Here is a 24297-nt window from a genome sequence, read left to right as displayed (position 1 = left end):
TGCCAACCATGAATATGGACAATCGCAAATCCAAAGTCCAATTTTCCATAAGGTTACCCCCGTGCACATCTGTCCGATGCTATGCAACGCTACCCTACTCTACGCTCTGCGATCCCCACTGTCCAGATTTTCGTCGGGTAGCATCGAGTACAGTCGAAGACGATAGACGCGACACTCATATTTTTATTCAAACTACATATATTATTGTCGTTATATTAATTACAACATGCTTATTTTAATATAAACCAAATTAACCGAGATCAAAAATTCGTTAGTTTTTGTTTTAAAAAAATTAATTTTAATGGTTTGGTAGAAAATTGATCAAAACACTGGAATACCAGTTTTTAAAATAATGAATTTAACTAACAGATTATTACACGGTTTTATTCATAAAATTTAAATACCAATTTATTTCATGGTTTTGGTCATAAAATTACACCGTTTTCGCGAGTAGCGTCAGAACAGGACACTCATATTTTTTGTAGTTTATTTCAAACTATGTATATCTATTTTTGTCGTTAAATTAATTCCAACATTCTTATTTTAATATAAACCAAATTAACCGAGATCAAAAATTCGTTAGCTTTTATTTTAAAAAAATTTAATTTTAATGGTTTGGTAGAAAATTGATCAAAACACCGGAATACCATTTTTTAATATAATGAATTTAACTAACAATGTNTATTTTAAAAAAATTTAATTTTAATGGTTTGGTAGAAAATTGATCAAAACACCGGAATACCATTTTTTAATATAATGAATTTAACTAATAATTTATTACACGGTTTTGCTCATAAAATTTAACTAACAATTTATATCATGCTTTTGCTCAGAAAATTACATCATTTTCGTCGAGTAGCGTCGGAACAGGTCACTCATATTTTTTGTAGTTTATTTCAAACTAAGTAAATGTAATTTTTTCGTTATATTAATTACAACATTCCTATTTTATTGTAAACCAAATTAACCAAGATCAAAAATTCGTTAGTTTTTATTTTAAAAAAATTTAATTTTAATGGTTTGGTAGAAAATTGATCAAAACACCGGAATACCATTGTTTAAAACAATTATGTTAAACAAACAATTTATTACATGGTTGTACTCAAAATAATGCATTAAGAACAAAAGAGGGGTTGCGATTGCGATACTGATTATTGTGGTACGCGCTGTGCGACTTTACGAGGCGAGCGCTAGACGTCACGTAGATGTGCACACCCTACCAACACGTGACAAGGCGTCGCACAGCGTCGCATCGGGTAAGTGTGTTCCCCGCTATAATATAATGTTTTCTATGTTTAAAAATAAAAAATAATGTATATATACATAAACGAGGACATTCTTCTTTTATGAAACTTCTGGAACATTTTCGAAAGACGATGAACCATTGATAAAGGATGGGGAATTTATTTGTGAAGGAAAATGGAATGTGACGAGCAGAAAGCGGAAGACGGGGTAGGTGAATGAAACTCATCTCTCAAAGAGCTAACAACAAATATTGTACTTGACGTTTCCGTCCCGATATTATGTAACAAGTTGGAGTCGCCTGACGCTGAATAAACCAGATATATCGCTAGCTCGGCGAAAGCTAGCATCTACCCGTTCCCCCGGAATCCCATTTCATTCACTCAACTCCAACGTCGATGTAAATTAATTCCGAGGAAGTTATTTAATTAAGGTGATAAAGAAAGACCTTCGTCGCCGTATAAGATCTTGTTCCTTGTCTCGCCGAACGGTGAAAAATAGACACGTCCGTCGGTCAGGGGAAAGGGGGAAAAAGAGCGTCAATCTTATCTTCACTGCCTGCCCCTAGAAGGGATTTGCCGGATCTTTAAATAAATGTCTACACATTTTCTCTCTTTCCACGAGGAAAAACATCGGAATCATACTTGTTGTTCTGTACCTAGTTCGATTCCTCTTCACTATTTACGATTTTTTGTATATTATGTCATAACTCGATTTTGAAACATAAATAATTTGGACAAATAAATTTATTTGTGCCTAGCAGTTTTTCGGCACAGCAGTTATTTATTTAATTACGTGTACAGGTAGGGGTACTTCTAACACGACTACACTCATACTAAAAGGTTTTTTATTTTTTTTAAACTGCATTCTTCGAACAAGTATAATTACCCATAAACAATAATAATAGTAGCTCTCAACACGACACACAAGAATGGCACAATTACACAGAAAACAAACACTTTGAGCCCTGAAGATGATCTCAATAAAGATCGAAACGTTGGTACGATAAAGAAAATGTTTTTCTGAAACCTACATCACACCAGACCGCATCTCACGATTTTTGAATAATCAATAATAAATAGTAGCATGAAAGCTTGAACAGCTACCATCGAGTGATGGAAGCCGATAGTATCCGACTCCGTCCTTGGAGAGCGATGTCATGTGTTAAGGTTGTCGCGGGACCACCGTTGGGATTATTTGATAATGTGGTGGATGACAGGTTTTTGACGAAAGGGTTCGTGTGATGGGGTAGATTGGAAGAGAAACTTTTGTGGCGGGATTGGGATAGCTCGGTAGAAAGAGGGACGTTTAAGTCGGTATGGATGGTGTGATTGGATACATAGAAACGCTTAGCAGTCCCGTAAAGTACAAGTCCGTATGTCTAAATGGGGGCCAGGGGGGGCAATGTACAGTTTTCTTTTGTTTGTTAGTGAGAGTTTTGATAGTCCTTACTCCTCCTCCTAGTCCTTTTGATAAGACCTTACAATTTATCTTTAATAATAATTAATTAATTATAAATTTAATAGCAACTAAGAAAAAAATCTCACTAGGGGAGGCTACGGGAGTGGGAACACAAATTTAAAGAAACGTTTTTGGTAATTCCAGGTCGGAAATATCAGACACGTGATCGATCTTGCCAATTTGCCCTTGATGCAGAGAAAAAAATATTTTTAATCATTTAATATGATTTTCAACCTTTGTTCTGCATATATTGCAAGGTTGTTAAATAACATTTTTCTTTTTTAAGAAGGACAAAAACTATTGTGTATCTTCTTAATTGAGATCAGATATTTAAAACAGTTAAAAAATTAAAGAACAGGTGGAAAATTGACATTTTTCCACTAGATTGGGAACTCCGAAGAGAGAACCGCTTCAAAAATTCGGAACTCTTCTGGGCTTTATCCCACTTTAACGTTGGTAAACCGACCATAAGAAAGATTAGTTGACCTTCATTCATATATTTCATAGGTCGAATTGAAAGAAATAAACTTCAAATGTTTTATTTTATTATCTCCGGTTAATATTAAAGGATGCCGGGTTTGTGCCATTTGATAATTTTAAAAATGAACGGAGGCATTTGGAGGACAGACAAAATTTGTGATAAATAATTTTTTGGGGGATTGAAAATTTGAATATCAACTCCATTTCTTGCTATTTTATTATGTTGCTAAAACAAAATTCTATTTGGCAGCCAGCGTAAGATATCGAATATAAATATTGAGTGCCATAATTGTGCGTAGGGGTCTAATCCAGTGTTAATTTTTCAGTGGATTGGCACAGGCTTTACAAATTTATCACCATTTGTGTGATTTTTGAAAAAAAAGTCGTAGTCATTTGTAAGTGAAAAGTTTGAGGGAAAAAATTGTACTTTGTTTCTTGCTACAAACATGATTTTTCCATCTTTGCTTCGACGCTTGGTCACTAAGTCAAAATTATATTTGGCAGCTAGCCATAGGCGGGTGTTGTAGAACGATGTAGCTGTAGCTATGGAACTAGGAAACTACATATATAGAAATGAAAACGAGGATAAATGTGAAAAACTGTTTAAAATCCTAAGACTTGCGAGAAAGGACGCCGAATCTTATTCATACAGGTACACCCGCGGCCATCGCGGCCACATTATAGAAAACATTTAGGTCTTTTGTCCTTTTCTATTCACAAAGAAACTCGAGTAGTCTTTTTTTTTTGTATGAAAAAGGTACAATTCTTTCGTTTATAACTATTCAACTTTTGAATTGGCTCTAACTGACCACTTTTTAGCAAGTCGAATACAAGTCCTCCTGTTGCGGGGCCCGTCTGTGAAGCCAATAACCCAAAAGATAAACAGTCCTTCAGAAGAGAATTCAAATTTGCGTAGTAAACGAAATTTTCTAAAGAACATGATTGAGTGATTATTGAGACAAAAAGAGGAAAATGGATAGTGAGAGTGAACGAGAACGCGCGTAGATTCACGAAAAAGATAATAATAATGATAATAATAATAAGATAAAAATAATGATATGTCCTTATATTATTTCTGCTCAAAAAGAAAGTAATTATTATTTACATCTTAGTTTAAGTAAATAATAACATCTTCGTTAAAAATAAATAAATACAGACAATTAAAGTCTGGAAAGGTTTTTTTTTTTTTTTGTGGCGAGATGTACTACAGGGTGAAAGCCATGGGAAAAAATCTATTTTAACTAATGGGAAGTATTTCTTGAAAGAAGAACTGTTTACCTTTTCTATTATATTAATAAACGAGGCCTTGGTAGTCAGAACGATGTTAATTAGTATTGACGATGCGCAGAAGGTTAACGTTAAAACTATTAGGAAAGCATTTTACAAGGGCCTATTTCATAATGATTCTAGCTGTATTAGTTAAAATATACAAGTACACGAACTTCAAAGTACAAGCGCCAATTATTTTATGGTTTAAAATGGAGAAGGCCTCATTAATTCTGCAAGTGACAATACACAAACCAAAAACTATCAAAGGACAAGCAGTTGCACGTTCTAAGAAAGAAACCGGCAATCAAAATGTTTCAAGCAAATAAATGCTTTAGTTAGTGAATCGAACAGATTGCTGTTATTGCGTATTGTTATTGTTACTTCTGTTAACTATTTAACCTGATCACCTACGGCTGAAAAATGTTACAGTGGAAAGAGAGGAAGGAATGAACTATTTCTGGCATAAATTAAGCACTCATTTTCAATTAGTATCAGAAAGAACACAACGGTGCACTCTAGCTCGGTAGAGGTTGATCGGAACATAAACTTCTTTAGATCGGAAGCTGATAACTGAACCAACCAGTGGGACAATTAGTACTGCCAGTATGACTGACTGAAGTAAGGTGATATGCAGGACATAAACAGGAAAGACCACAGAAGAAACGTTTAGTTAAGTCCACAAGAATGGGTCATGTGCAAGTTTTATGATTGGAAAATTTTAATAAGAAAAACTATGGGAAAAATGTCCAATGGTTTAACAAAATTAATTGAAATGTATGTGCAACTTCAATAAGCCTCAGCGACAGCTGATTTTGTGAAGAACATTTACACTAGTAAATTGTTATTGTTGTTATTATTATTATTATTACTATAATTCCATTAGTTCGTGGTCCGATTGACCGAATGACTTTTTTCAATTAATTAATATTTATGTACGGTATTGGTTGAGATAAGTCAGTGTTTCTATTTCTCTCGCATTTTCTCGCATGGAAAACGTAATTTTCACGAGGGACACATTGCAAGTCGTTCGGGTTCACATTAATCTCTTTCAATTAATTAATCTATATAAGGTATTGGTTGAGATGAAAAAGTGATTGTCACGAGCGGGATTCGAACCCACGACCTTCGGCTAAATACGCCGCTGCTCTACCTCTTGAGCTATCGTGACTTCGCTCATCTCGGACACCGACATCTCAACCCACCTTTTGAATTTTCCCTCCTTTTCGCCATTTTTCGAATGCCGTGTAATCTATTTGATTCTCGGCGATAAATGAATTGGCTATGGAGAGCTTTCGTGAAGGTATACTTTATTTTACTTATTATATTCATTAGAATTCGTGGTCCGATTGACCGAATAACTTTTTTCAATTTAACCTTTATGTAAGGCATTGGTTGAGATCAAAAAATCAGCCTCACGAGCGAGATTCGAACCCACCATCCTCGGAAACCAATTCCTTACATAAAGATTATTATAATGTGCTCTAAACAATAATTCTAGCCGTTCCTTGGAAGTGTGTCATTTCTAATATGATTCGCTACTTCAACCTAACAGGGAAAACTCTTCTATATTTTTATTTAGACACGTGTGAACATATTTGGCTTGTGAATGATTCATGTTTTATCCCATTAGCATATATTGTCATTTTATTTTCGCCACAACTGGACAATTATATCTGCCTTTTGTCTGGAAATTTATTGGCTAGATAAGGAGACTCAAATTAGCCCATGCCAAGTGTTGAAGTTGAAAGAGAGCAAATGACTTTTTTCTATTTGCCACAAAAAGGTCGACCTGTTATCAAATCAAGGACTTGAAGTAGTTTGGACTTCGCTGAAAAATTTAAATTCAACTGAGTATGAAATAATCCCTCTTTAACTATTTTTTGATAAAAACCGCTGTGACTTTTAATGTCATGAACCGTGGGTGGGATGTGTATAAAAAAATAAAAAGGGAAACTGTTGAGGTTGCAATAAAAAGCTTACACGGAAAACTACTCCTAGGTGTGACAACTGCAAATTGATAAGCGTGTATAAGAGATGCGGTAGTGAAACGGCATCGCCAATTTACATAATTATCCCGTAAAAGCAGCGTTATCCAAGAAGGTTTTCGAGCCGGCCAAAACTTCATGTTATATATAACACGAAGCGGTGTGTTTTTCGACTTCGTGACGTCGCAACCGAAAAAGGAGATAATTAAACTAAAAAAACGCTAATTACCACTTCCTCCACTTATTGCCTACTTCGTTCTTTTACACATAGGTATAAACTGGCATATGACTATTATGATCCCGTGTGAGCCGCCTCGCCGCCCCAGGAAGACCACATTAACACGGATTTCTCCGCCAGATTATAATTACCGGCCTAATTACGGGATTGTCTTCTGTCCGGCTTATTCGGATTTGAAATGAGCCGATTGAGTTTAATTGCACTTTAAGACTAACTGGTAATTTTTACTCATATCAGAAACGTCTATCTTTAATATGTAAATCTTCTAGGATAGGAAATAAAATCAATAGGCCCTTAGGTTATTGAATAAACAAAAATTAAGTCCACCAAGCACCATTATATAACAACACTCAACGCGAAAAATTTAAATCTTCCTTGTAAAAATCTGCAATCTGCAATCTATTCTATCAGCTATAGGATCATTCAAAATATACGTACAACAACAACCAATGAAAAACAACCAGCAATCGACCAGGGTGACATGTTTAGTATCGAAGTAACTCCTAAATATTGGTTTGATGTGTTTTGTTTTACAATTTTATTTGTTTATCTTTCTACAGTCACGTTATATAAATTTTATGAGGCTGAACTTTTAAGTCGATAAGGGAAATACATTTTTACGACCATTTTAACTGATTAATCTTAACTTATAAATAAATAAAGCCGATACCATCAGAGTAAAATACTTAAGTAACGTGACCAAGTGTAAAGAACCTAACATTCCATAAACAAACAAATCACAATACAAGTTTTATTTTGTGTTTTTCTTCCAAACTACTAAAAGCTTTTAGTCATCCAAATCAAAATTTCCGCTCGCATTTTGCGAGTCAGACTTTTCTGAACCGATTTGGTGTGTCTCTGTACAATTCCTAGGAAAACTCGGAAACCATAAGACCAATTTTTAGTAAATTTTCAGAGATTGTGCGGGTTGATTTCTAGATCCCCTATTAATTTTATTCCAAACGGATCCAAAAAATTTGAGGAAGCTGCATTGCCCACCCACTTAGCAAACGTTTTTTATTTATACTAATTTAATAACGAGAGAAAGTTTGTTTTGAGGGGTAATCGCAAAATCAACTGGTACGATTTTTTTTTTTCTTGACACGTCCCTTATAGGAATGATATCGAAATAGTTATGTTATGTTATTATTGCAGTTTCTTACAGTTTGTATGTTACTCTGCATATCGCAATGCAAAACAGTTCAGCGTAAATGCTCATCCCCATCGCTGCGAAACACGAGTACAAAAGTACGGGATAAATGGGGAGAATGAGACGCCTACACAGTATACAATATAAATTTGTAACTATTCTTATTGAGGATCGATTGGGATATTCAATATTCCACCATCGTCTAAGACTACAAGATCACTGTAATAAATACATTCACTCTCAATACACATAACATGTAATACAAAACGAAACATAGGGTGGTGAAATACCCTATATTTTGCCCTCACTCTTTACACATGTAACTTTTTAACTATATATTCTTACTAAGATTCTATGGAAGTATTCCCACCATCGTTTCAGACTTCGCATTCACTATAATAAATATATTCACTCTCAATATGCCCAAACAAAATATCTACCAAATATGATGGTGGAGAACTCGATTCATACATTCTATATAAGTTGCTCATATTTAGTGGTCTATTGACCAAATTACTTCTTTCAATTAATTCATCTTTTTATGGAAGTTTTTGGTTGAAATGAAAAATTTAGTGCCACGAGCGGGATTCGATCCCACGACCTTCGGCTAAATGCGCCGCTGATCTACCACTTGGGCTATCGTGACTTCGATCCACTCGGACACCAACTCCTCATCTCGACCTACAACCTGTCGAATTTCCCCCCCTTTTTGCCATTTTTCAAATGTCGTGTAATTAGGATTCGATTCTCGAATCATGAAGTGGCCACAGGGAGCTGTTACTGAAGTTATACTTCGTTTTACTTATTAAATCCATTATATTTAATGGTGTATTGACCAAATTACTTCTTTCAATTAATTAATCTTTTTATGTAAGGTTTTTGGTTGAAATGAAAATGGCAAAAACGAGGGAAAATTCGAACGGTTGTAGGTTGAGATAAGTTAGTGCCCGAGGGGATCGATTTCGCGATAGCCTGAAGTGGTTAGAGCAGCGGCGTATTTAGCCGAAGGTCGTGGGTTCGAATCCCGCTCGTGACACTAGCTTTTTTCATTTTCACCAAAAACCTTACGTAAAAAGATTCTATATAAGTTGGCAACTAATCTAACTGAAATTCTATGGGGTATTCAATTATATTCCACCATCGTCTCACACTAAAAAAAAGAATATATTATTTTTTCAGTAATTTCACTTATTAATTAACAGAATTAGATTATCTTGCAAAATTATTGAGGTTGTAGTGAATAACAGGATCAGAATGATGTTGAGAAGACCGTCCTAAAACATATTCTGCATATATCTCGGTAATTTAATACGAAGAATGATTCAACTGAATTGTTTTAATTTTAAAATTGAGCCATAATAGGCTTTAAAGGGTTTTCCTTCCTTCCAGTGTAATTTAAAACTTAATTCGGTTATAGGAGTAATCAAAGAATTCAACGCCACCTAATGGAAGGTACTTCCGTTTTATGCAATTTTGTGAACAATAATCCAGCAGCGCTCCATTAAATTCATTTTAAAAACTCAACTTTCTGAACTACGATAATTCAATATTTATTTTGTTTTGTTAAAGAAATAAGCAAATATTCACCTTATAAAAGTTACTTTCCTGTTAGCCTGAGATCTGGTTTAACGAGGGAAATAAGGATTTTTATGTTTATTAAGTACAAGCTTAAAAGTTTTCTATTTAAACATCAAGAAACGATTTCTTTCGCGCACACAAGAATAAACGACGGCCTGAATATTCATTTCTCCCTCAAAAAGACTTGTTCCATTACTGCTTTGGTACGTAAATTTACTAATGGATACATAATGAAAAGGTTCATTACAAAATCCACTAACTATTATCGTAGCTTACAATATGATTAATTAAGTAATGTAATTTCAATTAATTTTCTTTACCAGCTACAACAAAAGCCTGAATTTTCAAAACTTTCTTGCAACTTGATCAAGTTTCTAACTACACTGTATCTTCGAACAAGTTCGGGAGGAAATTTAGAGCGTTATAAAAATAGCCAAAATATTTTGCGAGAAATAACGTCTGTCTGCCTGTGCGAACGCAAGTTTGCCACTATATATCAAGATTTTCCAGAAATTTAATATTTTAATTTTTATCACTAGATGGTTGAAGATTTTGAAAATGACCAAAATGATTTCCAATTGATACAATTTAAACGAAGGGCTGACAAATTATTAACAACAGTTTGGGTAAAATTGTTAACTGTGATGAAATATTTATAATAACAAATTGTTGCATTTTTAAAAGCTTCCGTAAGTTCAAAAACAAGAAATAAACATCAGGTCATCCTTGCACGTATTCACTTTCAATAAAAGTCGAAAGTGATGCAATGTTAGCCGGATTGAGTGCCAAAAAACACATTAAACCGTAAGAAGTTTGTCAAAATCTCTTTTCCTTTTTTTTTGTAAGACAAAACTTTTATTTTTTCACATCAGTGAAACAATCAACGTGTCTTAGTTTTTAATAAGAACAGCGTGCTTAATAACACCTGGTTCATTAATACAATAAATAATGAACTTTCAAACTCATTAAAACGACTCTTTGTGTGCACGTTTCCAAAAAAAGACGACTTCTCGGTGGCAGATGGCGGAAAGGAGGAGTTTGTGGTGTCTCATCTGAACCTCCAGGCCATCTGCTCTCCGTGCACTTTACATGAAATTACTGCAGAGGCCACCTGCCTCTTTATCTCGCTTCCCCGGATTTACCATTTCCGAGGCCGTTTTCTAGTTACAATGCTCGAGGTTTCCACATCAAATCATTAATGAGAAGCAATGAAAAGTTTATTTTCGTCTTCTTACGTATCCGACTTTTATGCTGAGGTTATATCTCCAGTTTTTTCACCGGAGTCCTTAAAAAGCAGCAAGGTGAAGTGATCTTTTAGAAAATCCGGTTTTGAATCGCTCGTTACGAGTGATTCCTTTCTTTTCTTTTCTAACTGCATTCTAGAGTATCCTTGGAAAGAAAATCTTTTACCTTGATCATTTAACACGATCAGAAATGTGGACTGTAATAATGAAGGCACGGTTCGAGTAAAGCCCTTTCATTTAGAGGCATTTTATAACTATTTTCCTTTTTATCACACAATTAGACAAAGTTCATCGATGAGAAAGAAAAATTACTCAAAGGAGTTTAAAAAAGAAATTATTTGTCCGAATTTTGACTGTTAGGACTTGGAGGCGAATGTGTCCGGTGATCTCTTCCAAAGAGAAACAATTATTATATATATATACACGTACTCCTTGGCAAAAAATAAGCTTACACATTTCTTTGGTTTTGAAACTACGCATCTAATACGCCTATCCGTCATAAGTCAAATCAATGGATTGTCATAAAATTCGGACATAAGACGTAATTGTTATAAAATACACTTGGATATTTTGACGGTGAGTTGTATGCCGTGGAACCTCGTTTGCCGTGAAACCTTGCTTGCCGTGTCACGTTTCCTAGAGAATGTACAATTATAGTAGTGATTAAATCTGGACGGTGCCGGTTGGAGAAATTGTTTAATTTATATTTGACTCACGGAAAATTAGAATGGAACACAAGTTGAGCTGTATTTTTCGTTTTAACGATTTTGGTCGCGATAACTGCGAACGGCTAAATATTAAAAGCAATTTTAAAATGTGTAGGCGTGTCGAAGAGTTGAGGGTTGTTCGCACCCCTCAAAGTTCTATTCTGAGCGCTTCACTTTCCACCTCAGTTCGAGTTCGACCCTGTTGATAAGTTGTTAAGAGGAGGCTGTTAATTGGCTGGTTCTCGGGTGATCGCGAAGCCCCCCTTGGGCGGCCTTGGGCCGAAATTCCCGAAATAGATAGGTGAGTGCTTTCGGATCCCAGCCTCGATATTACCGAAATGGGGATTATATTTAGAATATGGATTTATAAAAACCTTGAGAGTCATGTTTTCAAGTGTGGCAGATAGGGACGATCTGCCTCAGCTTGTTGAAACCAAAGGCGAATCTGTACCTAAGCCAGGCCAACAACAACAGCGAGAAAACCCATTTTACTATGCAAGGATCTAAAATAGTAAACAGTTGCTTACTTTAAATTCATTTATCACAGATTTCATTTATTAATGCCGTGGGAATTACAAATGTGACGACAAATCGTTTTGGTCTCACATCCCCGTAATATGTATCTTTTTACAAGTTTCCCCCTGCATATCCAACATCAATCTTCTGAAAATCTTACACATTCTCGTCGTCTGTGATAAGTTAGAACACTGCCAATTTACATAATGCTATTTCTTTTTGCTGCTTCGTTTTCCACAAGAAAAAAGTACACGAGAATTTTTTTGTCCAATGTTTTCTTTTTGATTTCCTAATATTTGATATATTTAATGTTCTTTTGCTGTTATTATAGCAAGGGTAGTCTATTAGTAAGTATTTTGCAGTTAGGATTTCTTCACAGTTTTGACACTTGGGTGGTTGGTCTCGATACATCACATAACCATGAGTAAGAGGTATAGCCAATTCTTAGTCTTGTTAACACCGTTTCTTCAAATCTAGATTGTCTAATTGATGATTTCCAAGGACTAAGTTTTATTTCGTTTAGCTCGTTGTCCGTAACTTTGTTACACATTTGTTGCCAGGGTAACCAAAGTTATGTTTTAATAACACTACGTCTTCATGTGGCACTGTTATTATTGGTAAACCACTTTCGATGGCCTCTTTAGCAGCTTGGTCTGCTAGTTCATTACCCGCTATTTGACGATGGCTAGGTATATAAAGAACACTTCAGTTTCTATTGAGTCTGAGAGAGAAAACTATGTCTTGAATGATAGGTTTATCAGCAAATTTATTTTTTAATTATAATTCTTTAAATCGCAAGTTATGCAATAACAACAATCTGAATATTTGTTGCGTTTACATGTTTATATGTTTACCCATAAAAATTAAGTGTTATTTTTTTAATTATAATTTTAAATGGAGAACTGTGATGCACATTTTTTCTGGACAATATAATATTAAAAATCTCAATAATTCCTTTAGTTGTATTGTACTAGAGGATTGATTGAATTGTTGCGTTTGGTCGTTTCCGACAATTTTGGTCGGTTATTTGAGCGTTTCGACTTCTCGCCCTATACAGGATAGGAATCATATAAGAACATACACCCCATAAAACAACGAATAGAAGTACTGATTTTCGGACATTGGCAACAAACATACGAGCACATACTTTATTAAAGGAATTTGTTTACTTACATTTTGTATATACTTACAAATAGAGAAACAATTGACAATGTTGGGACTTCGGTCTTCAAAGCATTTGAAAACCATCTTAGAAATTTAACTATGTTAATTTGTTAGACATATTGTTTTGACCTTAAAACAGCTTGGCAGTAACAATTTTTTTCGTCAAAAACATACCGCCTAATTCATAAATTCCCTTGGGAAAACATCGTCAGCTGTAGAGGCTGGAATTAGCCCGAAATATGTTCCCCTTAATAAAGAGACAATGTTAAAAAATACTGAAGTTCTTCAATAAAGTATCACTAATGTCCGCAAATGAGCAGAAAACAGTAAAGAAAAGAAACCAACTGTACTTATCTTTATTGGCCCTATAGTTCCCATGAGTCATAATAAGTCACATCCTTTGTCTATTAGAAAGAAAATCATAGGAGTTAAAAGATAATCTTCTCGGACGGGCAAGAGCGCCGAAAAACTAAACGATTATAACATCCTCAACCGCTCCTACTAATTGTTTGAACTGTCCGCCCTCAAATTGGCTGAGAAATTAACTGCTTCTTTTTGTGATGGAGTTGGGCAGTCAAAAATTCAGGGTCGGTCCGAATCATATTAACTGCCAGCTGTAACTGTATTTAATTGAAATTGTTTTGACGAATCAGTAGATTTCCATTTAATCTTGCTGTTGTAGGGCCTTGAACACCTCGCAGAAAACAAATCTTTGTTTAACTTGTGCAACTCAAGAACGAACTGAATTATTCTTATTGAATGTACTAAGACAAGATCGTTTCTATAAGGAAGAAAAAAAAGTTAATTTCAGTAGACCATGAAAGCTAAATTTTACACCCTTAAACAACGATCAGTTCGCGTTAACCTTCTCTATACTCATTTTTGTATGGTTTTATTTAAATCACAATCATAAAAAGAAAATTGTATATGCAAATAAACCCTCAAGCTACGACAGCTTTGTTTATTAAATCCATTATATTTAGTGGTCTATTGACCAAATTAATTCTTTCAAATAATTAATCTTTTTATGTAAGGTTTTGATTGACGTGAAGTCACGTTAGCTCAAGGGGCAAGAGCAGCGGCGTAGTGAGCCGAAGGTCGTGGGTTCGAATCCCGCTGGTTGTTTATAATACATATACAGTTGTAGATAAAAATAGATGAAGACAAAACAAACATGATTTTGTCTGAAGAGTTGGCTAGAATATTTATATATCCTGCTTTTTCTTCTTCAGCAGGCCTTTAGGACGATATGAATTTTTAATTTAATTTTGAGCGTGTACACCTGCCATTTGACACAACGTCGTCGTGGTTCGGGGACGTTTCCGTCAACACATGGATAATTGGCTCCCTTGGGTTTTCCGCGTGCGAAGGAAGGAGAAAATAATCCATCGGGCCTTTATTACCGGACAGGTGGGAGAAAATAGAGGAATCCAGGTGGCTCGTAATGACGGCCCTTCCATCGAATCCACGATGGAAGAGACTACAATAAGCGTTAATCAAGGGGTTGGAGATGTACCAAGGAGAGACTGCCAGCCGGCACTGGGCCACGAGTACATAAACAGCAACATTACATCTTTGAAACCACGGGCCTCTTTTCCTTTCAAAGAAGCGGAAACCCAACTTTTTGGCACTCAAAGCTACAGGTAGGTGACATCGGTTTTTCTCGTTTCCGAATATTAAAATATCAGCAGACTAAAAATAACCGAGTGAATGTAAATTTAATTTTAAGATCAATCGTGTTAAATCGACCACTGGATTTACAAACACACTTGCTAAAGCGGCTGAATGGAGACATCGGTCGAATTCTTACAAAAACAGTTCAATTCTCAACGTTTGAAACAGTTGGATGTAAAGCCCTCCCTTACCAATAATATGTAAAACTATAATAAATCCAAATGAAACAAAATTACAAAAAAAAATTTAAAATAAAAAACTGATAAGTTCATTTGTCGCCGAGAATCAAATAAAATTCACGACATTTGAACAATGGCAAAAAGGAAGAAAATTCGAAAGGTGAGGTCGAGATGGGAAGTCGGTGTCCGAGCGGATCGAAGTCGATAGTTCAAGTGGTAGAGCAGCGGCGTATCTAGCCGAAGATCGTGGGTTGGAATCCCCTCGTGTCGCTGACTTCTTTATCTCGACCGATACGTACCTAATGGATTTAAAACTGATAAGGTTATACATCGTTTACAATGTAATTTTGCTGCCTTATCTTAAATTTAAGTGGAGCACAAATTTTTTTTGGGGTGTCCCACAAGGGAGAATCCTTGGTCCTATCCTTTATACCGTCTATACTGCTGACCTACCTACTCACCCCCATACCATCATGATATCGCAATTTTGTCCTCTAACTTGAATCCTATTCAAGCTACCTCTAATATCCAAGAACACGTTGAGCTCATGGAAGGTTGGTGTAAAAGTAAAAAGTGGAGGACAAGATTAAACGGAGAAAAGTGCATCCAATGTAAGTTCACTTTGAAAAAGCAGTCTTGGCCGCCACTATACATCAACAATAAAGAGATACCGACTTCCACTCAAGTCAAATACCTAGGGCTATATCTTGACAGTAGATTGACGTGGAATCTCCAAACAAGACTCAGAAGACTTGGACAATTACGCAGACTACTAGGATCAAAATCCGGGTTGACCATCAGCACTGACCTTATACAACACTTTACTACGACCACTTTGGACATACGATGTGGAACTGTGGGGTTCCGCCAAACCATGCAATATCCAGCGTATCCAGTCCTTCCAATCAAAAGTCCTCAGACAAATCGTCAAAGCTCCTTTTTACGTCTCTAACCTCACTATTCACAAAGACCTCAACGTTCCTTTTGTCCGTCCACAAACTGATCCATTCCCCATTGCAAAAATTTCATACTAACCTATCGATCCATCCTAACCCTACCGCTAGAGCCCTCTCCACATATTCCCATCGCGAGAATCCACCACGTCGCCTAAAACGACGATGGCCCCGAGACCTCCTTGCCCTTAATCCATTAAAATGAGTGCCAGCAGCGGCTTCTCATGGCATGCGTCCTCCGGTGCAGCGCTAGCATCAATGTTAGTGCTGTGACCGAGCGGTGAACAATATACATTGTGATCACATTTGTATTATGTACAAGTATGTATAGGCTACAAATAAATAAATAAAAAGTACAAAAAAAAAATCGCAAAAGTAAATTTTTTTAATTTACAGTCTTTGTTTTTCCCACAAAGTTAGTTACCCATGCGATTATCATTCCGCTTTATTTATCTCTAATTTTTAAACCCGAATTCACTGCCCATACACACTGCAATTGCTTCGGAGGTTGTACCACGTAAATGTCCAACAAATAGATGAATGGATCAAACGAAGACGAATAAAAACTAAGCAAAGCCTAAAGCACCTATGTATCCATTAACCCTTCACCCTTCGAAACAAAACACCACCATACAAGATTTTCACTCCTAAAGAAGACTGCGCGTTCGCTACCGTTAATCTTGGGTTCTATCTGAAATCACGATTAATCTGGAATACGACTGAAACGATGGGGTAAAAAAGATAGGTCACAAATAGCAAACAAATCGAACGTGTCGTTAAAAAACAAAATGACAATATACTAAAACCAGTACGGGCGAACAGGAACTTTGGGGCCAGTGCCGAACATTCCAACATCAGAAGAATACAGTCTTTCAATAATCCTTACTAATATATTGGCAAGCCATTGGAATCCGGGAACCGCAAAAATATCGATCAAGATTCTTTCTCAATAATCCAAATAACTAAAAGCCATGTCCAATATATCTGGGCAACAAACTAATATAAACCGGCATCAAAAAGATCTTGGAATGATCCGAAGAGTAACGGAACAAAAATCTGATAGAACATCCGCTGATTTTCATTTAATCAAAAAGGATCGGATGCATCCAGGAAAAATGGATTTATTACAGCATGCCTAAGCAGTAAATCAATGAGCTGTTCTTGTGACTAGTAGGCTTGCCAGAAAAAGTCACTTTGCCAAGTTTGAAGGAATGATTAATTGGTTAACTACAAATCTGACGATCTGACAATTTGATCGGCTCAAATTAATGGTGATTTGATATAATACTCAGCTACGGTAAACCGGGAAACATTCTCCAGGTCTCCAATCAAATCAATCGGTTCATACTCACACCAACAAAATAAAAAGTTTTCCCTTTTCAAATCGTTCAACGAATCTGTTTGACAAGGTTTACAAGGTTTTACCATCACCCTGATCAGTGGTAAAGGAAGTAGTAGAGTAAGTTACCACCCGCATGAGCCTTGATAATAAAACAGCATCAAGCTGTCACAACCTTCACGGAAATAATTGCGCCCGCAGAAAAATGTGTAAAATTATTTCACGGTTATTTCGTTCAGCTAAGAAGAAAACAGAAACACTCGACATCGTAAAACGCCTTCGGAATGACATGCTAGTACATTACGACATTCCTAGTCTCAAAAGCATCTCTCGCACGTGACAGCTAACTTTGGTTTCACCGCAGACAATTGAATGAAGAAACTTTTTTAAAACTCCCGGTAATTTCTGTTTTTTTAAACCCACCCCTTTCTTTGGGGTTTCAGATCTAATGGATTCTTCGTGTTTCAACCTACCTTTTTTACCACTACTAAAAACAAAAATTTATGTAATTCATGTTTTTGACAAATATTATATTCACAATGTTATACAAATTAGGCGTAGGCTTAACAATAATTCGTCGTATTATTTAATTGGGACAAGGGGCGTGAATGGCTATAAGTCAGTATTTCATAACTTGGTCATCAGTAAGTTTTTTAAAAGAAAGTAACTAACTCACTAATATATAAAATAATAATTTGCTTCAACGTTTGCAAAAACAACATGAAAACACTACGTTTAAAATAAACAATAAATTACAAACTATACACAGAAAAGAAGGTGATTGAGGAATATTGAGAAGTCCACCAGCCTAACTGAGTGAACGGTATGTAAATAAGAAAGAATGTATAGTGAGAGTATGAATGGGTTGGATCTAGGATCTGCATGCGTTGGGTGTTCAATTGACCAAGTTATTGACAGCACCTCCTCGGAGTCAAACCTCAGTGGCTGGAAGGATAAGACCGGGGTCAGACCTAGCTCTGCCAACAACCAGCCGGTTGATTCTCGGGGCTTGCCGGCAATTGATTGTAAATCAGAAAAGCTGGAATTGCCGGTGGACTGCGAGAAGTGATAGGCTCAGCTATCCGTTGTATGCATGTATAGAGTGTACCTACTTCTATAGTCCCCCCCCCCATTTATTTCTAAAACGATTAACTTTAGGAAAAAATGGTCTTATACAAAACCCTAAGTTTGGGTCGGAATCGTGTTGTGGTAATAGATTTAACATAACTTTCTCATTAAACCGGGAAATGACACTAACGTTGTTATTTTAGAATCCCGCATTTTTATTGTGCAATTCGACTATAGAGCTCATTTTATGCCACTTTTACTGAAAGGAAATTTTTTTATGAGACCATTTTTTTCTAAAGTTAATAGTTTTCGAAATAAACGGGGAGGGCTATCTTGTTGCAAAAAGCCATACACCCCTCACGCGTCTTCCGATGGGCGTAACTGAGAAAAGGTAGATCCTATCAAAAATTTTCTTTCAGTAAACGTGGCATAAAATAAGTTCTAGAATCGAATTGGGCAATCGAAATACGGAATTACCATTTATAATACAAAATCAGTGTCATTTCCCAACTAGATAAGAAAGTTACCTTAAATTTCTTAAGGCCACGCAAATCCTAGCAAAAATTAACTTGAGGTTTCCAAAAGACCATTTTTTGTTACAGTTATGAACTATAGAAATTGATACCCTTGTATATGTACATGCATGTGCAGATTTAAGCTTATATAAATCCAACACAACACTCTACGCGCCAAATTAGAAGTCTATCCAAACATTACAAAATCGTCACAAAATTACAACTACTGTGTGGTGATTAGTGACCGTTAATCGATATTTATTTAGAAATCGTGAGATGCGGTCTGGTGTGATGTAGGTTTCAGAAAAACATTTACTTTATCGTGCCAACGTTTCGATCTTTATTGAGCCCTGAAGATGATCTCAATAAAGATCGAAACGTAGCACGATAAAGAAAATGTTTTTCTGAAACCTACATCACACCAGACCGCATCTCACGATTTCTAAATAAATTACAACTACTGTAATTTTACATGCTTAACATTTTGCATTATTTTCTGTAATACAAAGTCAACATGTATTTATTGAACTGGGTCGCATGGATCAATATTTCCTCTGATTAAAAATAATTAAAACTAAAAGAAATCATCAAGTCTAGATATCATTTGTTTTGAAGATAAGTACTGTATTAAAGAAACAAAAAACAAACTAAAAATATTGAACCCCAACTAAACTTGAACATGCACAAAATTAAAAATCAATTCTCATGATAATTATTTGGCCTCGCTGAGAAACTGAATCCGTTTAAATATAATTTTCCTCGACGAAACATTTATGAATGTTTGAAACCATTCAGCCATTTTCCAAGGCGAGTGATGATCAACAATTATGCAAATTGTGGGACGAACCTTAAGATTGTTGCATCCTATTATTCCACATTTCGAATTATTACATTTCTTAACTAACGTTTATACAATTTATCTTTAACAAGAATATGTCCACGGCTGTTAAAATGAAATTAAGAACCACCTGGTATATAGTCGCTTGAGAACCACTACATCTGCTCATTAAAGCAGGATATAGACTTCAGCTGAGATTACGTAGGACTAATCTTTGAAAATAATCTTGTACTATTAATAACAAAGACAGCTGATGTTTGTGAGTAACGACGTATAAAAAGTACATTTAATAAAAAAAGACTATTGGATGAAGGAAAAAGGAAATACCCGTTGTGAGATTTCAAAATATTCGTGTTTTAAACAGCAGTGGGGTTCCATTTATTTATCTATGTTGAACACAAATGGACGCAACCCCCGGCATGAATGAATGAAAAAAAGTACTTTATTAGATAAAGAAATGAGAAAAAATTGCACATAATTAAAAAGCACATAACGGCAATGGTTATCAACCATCTGCCGGAGTCGGACTATAAATTTTTAAGAAATAAACAAAACAAGGCTAAAAATTTGTTCTCATGGAATAAACAAAGGAGAACCCTTCCGTCGGGAGGGATACCATTTTACGAGGGTGCGAAGTTTGGAATGAAATGACCACCAGCAGTGAGTTGATTTTTTTCTCATCTACATCGCTCGGAATTCGATAAAAATTCAAAAGCCAAAACGGATTTCCTGGAAACTGAGCATGCCCCCCTTCATCGACACCAATTTTTTTTCAATAAAATGCAAAATTTTTGGGCCTTCCAGAAGCGCTAACCAAAAAGGTGGGTACAGCGCTGGAAGCTTGAATGGAGAACTTTTCAAGGAATTTGCAAGTAACTAATCCAACATTTTAAAAACAATCCAAATTTCACATTTCGGTTTTTCTGATTTTCATCAATTCTGCAACGTAAATAGGTTTCCTTACAGCAAATATAACGTTCTTCTTTCAGGTGGCACAAATCAGATTTTTCTACAGTCAGTAATTCTGAGTTATATAGTGGTTTATACGCAATTTAGCGGTCTAAATATCAAAATTTAAAAAAAAAATTCTTTTTTTTACGAGGGTTCGTACCAGCGAGGTTATGAACCCTCGGGGTGCCGATATATTTGGAAAAAGGACCATTTGTATTTATGTCATGCAGGGCCGCTGGATTCGAACCCTGGACCTTTACCTTACAGTGATAAGCGCCGTGTCAACGCCTAAACCGTTGCGGCCACACGCCCCCCTTAAATTACTTCTTTACAGTTGAGATTTGACCATGGGTTTATCGGGAGGTTTTTGCATGTGGTGAGAAGAAACACCTCCTGAAATTTTCGACACTTATCGCCAGTCACCCTGTATAATAATGCGTAAAGTATATATAAAATAACAGAATAACGACATATCATGTATATTTATATATACTTATGCACATATAAATAATCAGGGTGTCTTGTATATAATAAACATTTAGTCATTGAAAAATAAAGAATTAGTTCTTTCCTATAGTTACCGGCTTCCATCGCAAGATTTACTAAATTTAATCACTCTGGGTTATTTAATAAAGAGATTAGGTGCTCTCTCGTCAACATGGGCAAGCCTATGATGACCTACTCGGAATTCCGCCAAAACTGGGCATCTATAAAAACTGAAAACAATCTTCTGGAGCCTGCCTGTTGCGGAGAGTGCACTTATCGCAACTGTTGACTCTTCTGGGATTATAATTAAGAAGGGAAAATTCAAAAGGTGGGGTTGAGATGGGAAGTTGGTGTCCAGTGGATCGAAGCCACACGATAGCACAAGTGGTGCAGAAGCGGCGAATTTAGCCGAAGATCGTGGGTTCGAATCCCGCTTGTAACACTGACTTTTTTATCTCAACCAAAACCTTAATTAATTGAAAAGAATTTATTTGGTCAAGCGATCCACGAAACTTAACAAAAATAAATTATAATTAAGTTAAAGTAACTCGCACCTAACTGTGAAAAACTAGCGAGCTAGCGGAATGAATTGAATGTTAGAACTTTACGCTATGTTCAATAATGGTTGATTAATATTAAGATGCTTATATAGCATAAACCTAGAGGAATTTTGAGCATAAAGGAGACGTTTCACTGTGTGAGAGGTGCGGATATTGTTGATCAATTTTGAGTGTAAAAGTGGGCCAGGGAAAAATTGTCGTTGAGTTGAAATTGTTGTGCCAAAGTATTCCAGGAAGAGAACCATGATATTTTGGACCTTATGATTTCCAGTGCAGTTTTCCTGGGAAGGTTTAGGACCCTGCAAGCATAGGATTAAAATTTACATAGTAAATTTAATTCACTAGAATTCGTGGTCCGATTGACCAAATGCCATCTACCAATTAATCAAGTGTTCGAGCAGTGGCGTATTTAGCCGAAGGTCGTGGGTTCGAATCCCGCTCGTGACACTGACTTCTTTATCTCAACCAATACCTTACATAAAGATTAATTAATTAGTAAATTTAATGTACATAAAAACAAGAATTCAAATGAGGTCTCAAGGTAGATCATGTAGTTAGGGATGAAATAAGGAGTGATCAATTTTACGGATAAAATAGCTTTGTAGGGATTCAATCCTTGACGTGCTATACTTAATAAAAATCCATTGGATAAGTGTTTTAAATGCTAAATTTATTCCAAGCAAAAACTTTTTCATGTCCCGCTTAGACGAATGTTGATAGAAGATTATAATGCGAGTTTATCAACCTCTTTCTATTCCTCTAGTCTTTCTATTTCAACATTATTCCTCGTAGAAAAGTAAAAGTGGAATTTCAGGCGCTTTGGGCGTTTTTCGTACTGAACAAAAGTTCCTATAAATAAGGACGGATCTGATGTTAACTTGGATTAAGAAACTCCCCCTGGGTGGTTGAGAAACCGCAAATCTGGCCGGGATATTCGATAGTGTTAACTACGTTAATTCCGAGGCAAGCCTTATTGCCTCCTAGCCCGCGATGGGCGACCTGTTCTGCATAGCAAATGAGTATTTGTACGCGGCCCGTTAGTTCAGCGAAAGAACGAACAATACACCGACGGCGGCGTTGTCTTCCTTAAAATCCCAGCCGTATATTTTTCACCGAAAACCCTAGGCAAGTCTACGTTCAAATTTGAGCTTTCATTCTGCCCCGATGGCCGCGAAGGCTTTCTTTTCCGGCTTAAAACAGGATTTCATTGCAAAACATTTACCAAACGAATTAACTGTCAAATTTCATAGGATAAACCAGTCTGATAACAAGTAGGCCTAATCATCTGTTTGATTAATCCGGAAAATCTAATAACGCAATAATTGAAATACAACATTGATTAGGTAACAAGAAATTGTATTCTCTTGTCAAATTAAATTGAGTGAAGCAACCGGAACAAATTCAGGTAATTGAAATTGACATTCTCTCTCTCTCCCTCTTGTTCATATTCACCCTTTCTCTTTTTTCTCACTATTAAGTCCCTCTCTCTATCTCTCCCTCTCAGCGTACCACTCTCTCTCTATTTCTTCTCTTTCCATCCATCACTCATTATCACCTTCCTATCGCCATGTTAAAAATGGAGTAGCACCATGCTTCACCGGGCCGGATCCAGTTTTTAAATCTTGTCCGGCTCGGTTCGAATCGGAACCGACAAGTATTTTATAGGCCCGGCTCCGCCCTCGTACACAACCAAGTCCAAGTCTAACATGAACGCAACATAAACGAAGTGGACGTAGTGAGAGAGGGCGTGGGTTGAACACGTGTTGAAATGGATGTCATAAAAGATCATCAACGACCAGTTTGTAATTAAATTTCTGACAAAAACGCTCTCACTGTCTTGTCACAAATACTTGATTTTAAATTTCTAAATTTCCCAGTTTGTCTAGGCAGCCGTTTCGCCAGGTTCATGTTGCGGTTTGTTGAAGTTAATTTGCTACCTTGTACTCCTGTTGCCGGACACGTAAAATTAAGAGGTTTGCCTACCTGTAGGCAAATTAACAATTTTCCCTTTTGGTTCGTAAAACTAACAACCTATCCGTATAAACTTAAGGAAAACCAAGAGAGGTATCCAAAAATTAATTTAATTTAATTTTCAGAAATACGGATGATTGTTTTATTTACAGTAGAAATCCGTTTATCCGGACTTGAAGGGACCGGGACTTATCCGGATGATCGAATATCCGGATAATCCGAAGATTTGTGATTTTATTAGTATGTGTCATAAAAAGGGAAAAACACACGTACAAAAGTGAACACTTTTTTTCATATCAAGTAACATTTAAAGTAATAGTTTTTATTAGTTTTATTTTTGTTAAAGTCCGGACTCGAGTTTCTCGAAAAGTTTATACGTAAAAATACATAATAAAAATACACGTAATAAAAAAACCTTTTCAATGGAAGCCAACATAGGAACAACAAGACACAATTTCTAGTCTTTTAAATTAGTATACACCCTTTTTTATTTATTTTTTATTTTACTTATTTTTTTATTTTTTTAACAAAAACGTCTCTTCGATCGTGACTAGTGGAAGGGCGATTTGGCGGCCTTTACGAATTTCGTACGGCGAATTAAAGGTCCCATAGTCGAATTATGAATTTTTAAAAATTAATATACTTACATTGAGAATTATGAAAAAATGTATTAAAAAAATGTGTGGTGTTTATTGACCGTTAATTAATAAAAATAATTAATTCGGCCAA

This window comes from Cimex lectularius, unplaced genomic scaffold (genome assembly GCF_000648675.2).
Source record: "Cimex lectularius strain Harlan isolate CLEC.00 unplaced genomic scaffold, Clec_2.1 scaffold25, whole genome shotgun sequence".
Taxonomy (NCBI): Eukaryota; Metazoa; Arthropoda; class Insecta; order Hemiptera; family Cimicidae; genus Cimex; species Cimex lectularius.
The sequence above is the reverse complement of the archived record's forward strand: the minus strand, read 5'-3'. Positions refer to the sequence as shown.